The sequence below is a fragment of the Phalaenopsis equestris genome, unplaced genomic scaffold (genome assembly GCF_001263595.1).
Source record: "Phalaenopsis equestris unplaced genomic scaffold, ASM126359v1 Scaffold000598, whole genome shotgun sequence".
Taxonomy (NCBI): Eukaryota; Viridiplantae; Streptophyta; class Magnoliopsida; order Asparagales; family Orchidaceae; genus Phalaenopsis; species Phalaenopsis equestris.
This window is the reverse complement of record NW_018165038.1, coordinates 479,954-488,881: the sequence shown is the minus strand read 5'-3', so window position 1 is coordinate 488,881 and position 8,928 is coordinate 479,954.

Genomic DNA, 8,928 nt, shown 5'->3' with positions numbered 1-8,928 from the left:
ACTTTTCTTTTTACATGAATCTTTCTTTTTACATGAATCTTTTAAGATTTTTTTAATATTTCAAAAATGCAAATTTTCTTTACTAAAAATAAAAAAAGATAGTTTTATTCTCTTTTATAAAATATTTTAGCCCCTCGAATTAACCTTTATTATTGAAATTTTTTACTTAAATTTAATATATATTTAGAAACATAAATATAGTTATCTACAGTTAACCCTTAATACCAAAGGTCATGTTAGCTTTAAAATTTTGAAAATTTAGTTAAGTGAGGACAAAAAAAATTAATTTCTTTCTTTATTTCTAAAAATGATTTTTTTCTTCCCCCCAAACTTAAATTTTTAAAATAATTTTTTTTACATGAAGAACTTTTAAAATGAAGGGTGAAAGAAAACATTAAATACATAAAAAAAAATCATACCTATTGGAGATTCTGATTTTTGAACATAAATTTTGAAATACTGCAAGTGCTAATATGAAAACTACAAGGCAAAAAACATTAAATTGCACATAATACATATAAAATTTGCTGAAAAAGAGCTAATCACAACACATAACTAAGTGTTGAAAATAACAGCATAACTAAACTAATTTCTAAAATTGAAAACAGTTTTTCATATTACAGATTCACATAACATAACAATAGAGTCTCAACAACAACATAACACAAACAATACAATCACACGGTACAAACACATACAAACAAACAAACTAGATCTCCCCCAGTCATCTTCTTCCTTATCATCGACATCCAACTTCTGCTGCTGATATGGAGTATAAGTAGGGTGAATAGGGAACTGAATTGTATGGTCACCCCTCAGGTATCTCACTAAAGCATCATCATAATCAACATCATACTCAAATTTCTGGTGAATCAGATCATCAGTGTGAGCATTTCTCGCCTCCATTTTCTGCCTCCCAGAAATAAAATAATGTTAGGTCTTTAACACTACATTTAACATAGAAAGGGGAAAGTTAACTTTAACTCCATTCTTTAATTTCCAAGACCCTTTCTCGCTATTCAGAAAAGAAATAACTTCATCTAAGGCTTGATCTGTAGCACAAAATGAATGATACTAACATCTATAAACATCTTCTAATTGATAAAACTCATTGATTTTTCTTAGAGTAAACTCCACCATTTTTCCTCGAACAAAAAAGAAATCATCAGAAGCCTCAGGAAGGTTGGCCTAAAACTCCATCACAATCTCAACTATCGCATCGGCAGTAAAATAGCAGAAGTTTTTCCACTGCTTACCAATAATCAATCGTTCAACTTCTCCTCCCATATTTTTAAAACCTCGATCCTGAATCACTTTTTTATTTTCTTGAAGATTATGAAATTGAGCACTGGCTCTAAAGCTAATAAACATTTGCTCGTCATATTCTACTTTTCTTTTGCTCGATCTAGATGTCATAGAAAATCTAGAAAAATTTGAAAAAAAATCCGATTAAATCCCAAAATTCTGAAAAACAAAATGTAAATCACTTTAAACTTAAATCCACTAAGTAAGAGTTCTTCTCCAAAAGCATTTTCTCAAAGTCTCTCAAAAAAAATTCAAAATTTCAGATCTAGTCAATGTGAGAAAAATCTTTGGTGAAAATAAAAAATTTTTACTTTAAAATGTGGCTCTTACCTAGTGAAGATGAAATTCGAAGTTCCTTTGCCTCTAAATCGCCTCAAATCCGCCAAAAATCAAGCTCTAAGTGCAAAACCAAAGGTTGAAGGTGACGTAAGGGGTAAAAATGGAGGTTTGCGTTGAAAATCGCGATTTAAAGGGTTAATTCGTCGCTCTCGGGTCAAAGGCGCCGTCAGCGATGAATGCCCGAAATTCATTATTTTGATTTTAAAATTTTCAATTTCCTTTCAATTTTCTCCAAAGTTTTTAGTATTTTTAAACATAAAATTTTATCTAAATTCATAAATACACATTTCACAAACAACAACAAACTGTCTTTTATATATGAAAATATACTTTACTTTTTAACATTTCACAAATCACAAATTCACACCTATTAAGCAAACTAATTATAAATCAACGTCGAAATCAAACCACAACACTAAACACTGACATAAAACTATACACATAATTAAAGTTCAGAATTCTAAAGCAAAAACAAATCAAATCAAACCTAACCAAATCCACACAATTACACTAAACACATAAACACTTTTAAGCAAGTAGAGAAGTCACAATCTTCAATCATTTAGCCTCATCTTCAGAGCTTTCACCTCCCCTAATATATCACATAGATTGGTAATGAATATATAGGTTGTAGAAGGATCAATACGGGAATTGATATGTTGAATTTGCTTCGATCCACCACTTTTCTTTAAACATCTGAACTAATCCTGCTTAAAAAATTCCAGTGTGATCAAAATTCTCTTTCATTCTCCAATCTAAGTGATCAAAAAGGTACTTGAGATCTCCCACTGCATTCATAATACTCTGAATAATGATCTATAATAGCATTTAGTGCTTCATTTCCATTACCAACATATTGATCATCAATAGGAATCATGGGCTCCCACGGTAGTAAAACTTTTTCCTAATTTTCATATGGTACTTAGGATTGACTGCAAATCAGAAAAATTGTAGAAGGATGCCCAAGTCAATAAATTGACCAATTCATAATGATTCTCATCACAAATTTAAATATAATTGAACCTATATCAATGGGTTTTTCCATTTGAATACAGTAGTTTAAAATAACACTCTCCTGGGTGACTTTACTGATCTTCATAGTAGGGAGTAATTTTGCACAAATAAAAAAATACCATTACTTCGAAATTGGATTAAGTGATGAAGCAGAAAAATTAATATATCATTCATCTCGTACTTTCCACATATCACTTTCATCCGTCAGAATATTATAAATATCTTGCATCAAATCTTGCGTAGGAATGGTTTGTTTGGGGCAACTGCAACTTATTGGATAATATGATGATTAAAAATAATTTGCTGATAAGTTAGGTGCAATGACTATTACAATGCCTCGTACGAAGATAACTCCTTGGGTAATTCCATGAAGATTTGCATAAAACACTTTCACAAACACCTTCACTACAACTACAACAATCGCAGTGGCATTGTAACACAAAACTTCTCATCGCCTTTGCAGAATAATCTTTTCAACTGGAGCTTCAACTGGAGCAAACCCATGATTAACAAATCATCTTTCCTTGATCAATCTCTTCTTCTATAAAGTTTTTAGGCGTCCCAAATATTTTTTAGGACTTCAAAAACACCTCCCGACGGTTATTAGAGAGCAAAATCCTGCCAAAGTCTGCCAAAAGCCGCAGGAACCATCCAACTGCTCTCGGCGCAGCCGACGCTGAGATCCGTTTTCTTGGGCGCCGTCGGTGCCAGTGGTCAAATATTTTTTATTTTCATTTTTCGTTAAATTAGATTCCAACATTTCTTCCAATACCAATATTGGACTTAATTTATGCAATTGTGTAGGATTATTATCTAACTAATATATAAGACACTTGACAAACTAAATAGTAATACATGGACATATAAGTACGAGTTGTCTCCCAATAAGCGCTTGGTTTAACGTCGTCAACCCAACATACCATTTGTTTGGTTGGGTTGACTTAACATTAAAACTTTTTTAAATTGAGGTATGTGCCCCTCATAATAATGTTTTAAATGATGCCCATTAACTTTAAATATCTTTCTAGTGTTAGGATTCTTAATCACAACAGTTTCATAATGATAAACTTTAATTACTTTAAATGGTCCCGACCATCTAAATTTTAGTTTTCCTGGAAACAATCTCAATTTTGTATTATATAATAGAACTTCTTGTCCCAGGTTCAAACTTCTTCTTAATAATTTTCTGATCATGCCATATTTTCATTTTCTCCTCATAAATTTTTGCATTATCATATGCTTCATTTCTAATCTCCTCAAGTTCATTGAGTTGCAATAATATTTTCTCACCAGCATCTTTTAGATTAAAATTAAATTTCTTAATAGCCCAAAATGCTTTATGCTCTAATAGCCCAAAATGCTTTATGCCCATAATGCAGTATCAAATATAGCAGACTAATCCAATTTATACGGATTTACAAATTTTTCTAAAATGCATTGAATTTCATGATTTGATATTTCTGCTAGACCACTAGTTTGAGAATGATAAGCAATAGAGAATCTATGCATAATATCATACTTCTTAATTAATTTTTTGATTCTCTTATTCCTGAGATGAGATCCTCCATTAGTAATAATTACTCTCGGCACGGCATTCCATATCTTGTAAAAATATTTTAAATTAAAAATTTAAAAACACTCCAAGAATCACATCTAATTACAATAATAACTTTAATCCATTTGGACATATAATCAACAGTAAGGAATATATATAAGTTTCTAAATGAAGGCATAAATTGTCCCATAAAATTTAATCCCCACACATTCAACTTCTAATGTGTAATTTAGAGGTATTTCATTTCTTCTAGATATATTTCCTACACTTTGACATCTATCACATGTTTTAATATATTCATTAACATCTTTAAAAATAGTAGGCCGATAAAATCCAAATTTTAAAATTTTATATGCAGTTCTATTTGTTCTGAAATGTCCTCCAAATTCAGAATCATGACATCTTTCAATTATCTGTTAAGTTTATTCATAAAGCACATATCTTCTAATAATTGTATCTTTAAATTGTTTATATAAATATGGGTCATCCCAAAAATAGTCTTTTGAATCATATATAAACTTCTTTAATTGTGGATTTTTTATATTAGGTGGTAGAATATCACCTACAATATAATTTACTATATCAGCATACCATGGTACATTCAGTTCAACAATACTATATAAATCAGAGAGATTCTCTAAAATTTTATTTACAAAATTAGTTAATATTTCTATTTTTGTTCCAGACAAATGATAATTATTTTATTATCATTTCCCTTTCGACCAATCACGGTAAAATCAAATTCTTGTAATAGAAGTATCCATCTAATTAATCTTTGTTTAGCATCTTTCTTTTGCATTAAATATTTAATAGCATAATGATCTGTATGCACTATACATTTAGTTTCAATTAAATAAGGTATAAATTTATCGAAGGTATAAACAATAACTAATAACTATCTTTCAGTAGTAGGATAATTAATTTGAGCTTCATTTAGAGTCTTCCTAGCATGATATATAACTTTAAAAACTTTGTCATGTCTTTGTCCTCATACAACCTCAATAGCATAATCACTAGCATCAGACATTATTTCAAATGATTTCTCCCAGTCAAGTGGTACTATTATAGATGCAGTGACTAATTTTTTCTTTAATAATTCAAATGTTTTCATGCATTCTTCATTAAAATCAAATTTCGTATATTTTTCTAAAAGTTGGCATAGAGGCTTAGTTATTTTTGAAATTTTTTTATGTCGCCTGTAAAAACCAGCATGTCCCTGAAAACTTTTCACCCCTTTGACACTAGTAAGCGGTGGTAATTTTTCTATAACTTAGATTTTTGCAGGATCTACCTCCATGCCTTTTTCAGAAATTTTTTGTCCGATTACAATACCTCTTGCAACCATAAATTAACATTTTTTCCAATTTAATACTAAATTGATTTTTCACATACTTCCAGAACTTTTTCTAAATTATTAAAGCATAATTCAAACGAAATCCCAAATACAGAAAAATCGTCCATAAACACTTTCATTCCATGTTTTATAAAATTACTAAAAATTGACATCACACATCTTTGAAATGTTGCAGGTGCATTGCATAGTCCAAAAGACATTCTACAAAAAGCAAATGTTTCATATGGGCTTGTAAACGTTATTTCTCTTGATCCTCTAGAGAAATTGGAATTTGGTGATAACTGACATATCCATCTAAAAAGCAATAATACTTATTCTCTGTCAATCTAACCAATATTTTGTCTAGAAAGGGTAAAGGAAAGTGATCTTTTCTGGTGTCCATATTTAATTTTTTATAGTCAATGTAAATTCACCACCAGTTACTTGTCTTATTGGTATTAATTTATTTTTCTCATTTTCTTCAATAGTCACTCCTTTCTTCGGGACACAGTGAATTGGGCTTACCGAAGCACTATTTGAAATAGGATATATAATTATAACATCTAGCCATTTTAAAATCTTTTTTTTAACAACTTCTTTCATTATTGAGTTTAATCTTCTCTGAGGATTAGTTTTATGTTCATATTGTTCATCTAATAAAATTTTGTGCATACAAATCAAATAACTAATTCCTTGAATATCTGTTAAAGTCCATCCAAAAGCTTTTTTATACTTTTTCAGCATTTTTATTAACTTTTGTTCATGAATCTCAGTTAACTCAGAATCTCAGTTAACTCAGAAAATATAATAACCAGCAATGTGGATGACTCACCTAAAAATACATAATTTAAATGGGCAGGTAATATCTTTAATTCAAGTTCATGTGGTTTATCAAGTTCAAGTGGTTTAATACTTGAAGAGATAAGATTTTTACTACGTTTTCCAACAAGTCTAACGTTTGAAATTTGCCCTGAATATAATCCAAATCGTCTTCTTTAATTTCATCTTCATTCTCAAAAATTTCTCATTGCCTAAATTTATCTTTGAATTCTTTCTTAAATTGTTCATTACTTAAATAATCAGCTACTTCCATCCTGAAACATTCATTATTTTTTTCTAGTGCAGGATATTTCATAGCTTTTGTATATTAAATTTTACTTCTTGATCATTAACTCTCATTATTAATTCTCATTTTTGTACATCTATTACAGCTATTCCTATTGCAAGAAATGGTCTCCCTAAAATAATATGAATCTTTTTTATCTTCCTCCACATCTAATATTATAAAGTCTACAGGGAAAATAAATTTATCCTTTACTATCACATCTTCTATAACTCCTTTTGAATAAGTTATTGATCAATCAGCTAACTAAAGAGTTACAGTAGTATGGGAAAAGTTTCCTAAATCTAAACGTTTAATAATTGATAAAGGCATAAGATTGATACTCGCTCCTAAATTACATAAAACTTTTCCGTAAAACTTTTCTCCAATTACACAAGGTATAGTAAAACTACAAGGATCTTTTAATTTTTCAGGAAGCTTTTTTTGAATAATAACACTACACTCTTCACTGAGTGCAATGGTCTTATGATCTGTAAAGTTCATTTTCTTATTTAGTACTTCCTTCATAAATTTTGCATAAATTGGCATTTGTTCCAAAGCTTCAACAAAAGGAATATTTATTGTTAACTTCTTAAGGATTTCCAAAAAGTTTGTAAATTATTTATCTGTATTCTTCTGCTTTAGTTTTTGAGGAAATGGAGATAATGGTTTTTCTAAAGGAACTTGTGTTTGTTCCTTTTCCTGTTGATCTGATCATTTTCTATTTCTTCATTCTCTTCATCAACTTCAGTTTCTCTTTGGATTCTTGTTTCAATTTTTTTCCACTTCGTAATTGAATAGCTTTAATTTGCTCTTTATTTTGATCTTTTGGATTAACTTCCACATTACTCGGAAGAATTCTATAATGTCTGTTATTAAGTGCAGTAGCAATATGTCATAATTTATTTTAAATATTTCTAATAGCAGCCCCTTGATTCTGTATTTGATTTCCCATATTCATCATCACTTCTTCCATCGTCAACTTCTTTTTCTTAACTTGTAGGTTAGGATTGGAGTTAAATCCTGAAGGATAATAAGGTCAAAAATTCGGATTTCCTTGATTATTCAGATTTATAGATAGATTCACCGAATTATCATAATTATCCCAACTAAAATTAGGGTGATTTTTTCATACAGGGTTAAAATAGTTAGAATAGGGATTGTTATTTTGATTATTTATAGTATTTAAGGTTTCATAAGTTGGTTGAGTATCAATTGGTTGAGTATCAATAAATAATCTGTCCTAGTGAATTTTTCTCTAATACTGGGGGTATTTGAGAATAATTTGCTCCTATTTGATCAATCTTTTTAGAAATAACAGTAATTTGAGATGTCAAAATAGACATTGCATCAGAATCATGAATACTGTCTACTCTTTTAGGATTTATCCTTTCAGAGGGTCATTGAAAATTGTTAGTAATTTCTTCAATTAAAGAATATGATTCATCAAAATGTTTTGACATTAATGATCCGCCCGCAGCAGCATCTATAATAGATCTTAATGATCCTACTAATCCATGTAAAAGGTTTGAATTATTAATCAATCTGGTAAAGCATGGTGCAGACATTTTTTAAGAAGATCCTTAAATCTTTCCCAGGCTTCATATATTGATTCCTCTTCAAACTGACAAAAAGATGCAATATTATTTCTAAGCTTAGCAGTGTTCTACGGTGGAAAATATTTAGCCAATAATTTTTGTGATAGTTTTCCCCGAGTTCTAATAGATCCAGATGCTAATGAATTTAACCAAGTCTTAGCTTTATCGCTTAATGAAAAAAGAAAAAGTCTAAGCCTAACAACATTATTAGACTCTCCATCATATTTAAATGTAGCACAAATTTCAAAAAAACTAGTAAGATGTAAGTTAGAATCTTCAATAGGTGATCCTCCAAACTGATTATTTTGTATCATTTGGATAATAACATGTTTAAGCTCAAATGAATTAGCAGCAACATTAGGATTTTTAATAGTTAAATGAAGTTCATCTACTGTCAGATTCACATAATCTTTTAAAGGTCTTTGTTGATTCTCATTTATTGGATTTTCTATATTATTTTTCATTTCTTTCAAATTATTAATTTCTCTTTGTTGTTTTTGAATTTTTCTAATAATACGTTCTAATTCTGAATCGTAAGGTATTAAACCTTCAGATCCAATATTTCACAAACATAAATAAAGTAAGCAAAGTAAAATTCTTTAAAAATAAACTCTTAAATAAATTTCTTTTTTAAATTTTTTTATATTTTTTTTGTGTTTTTTATATATTTGTATATATATAT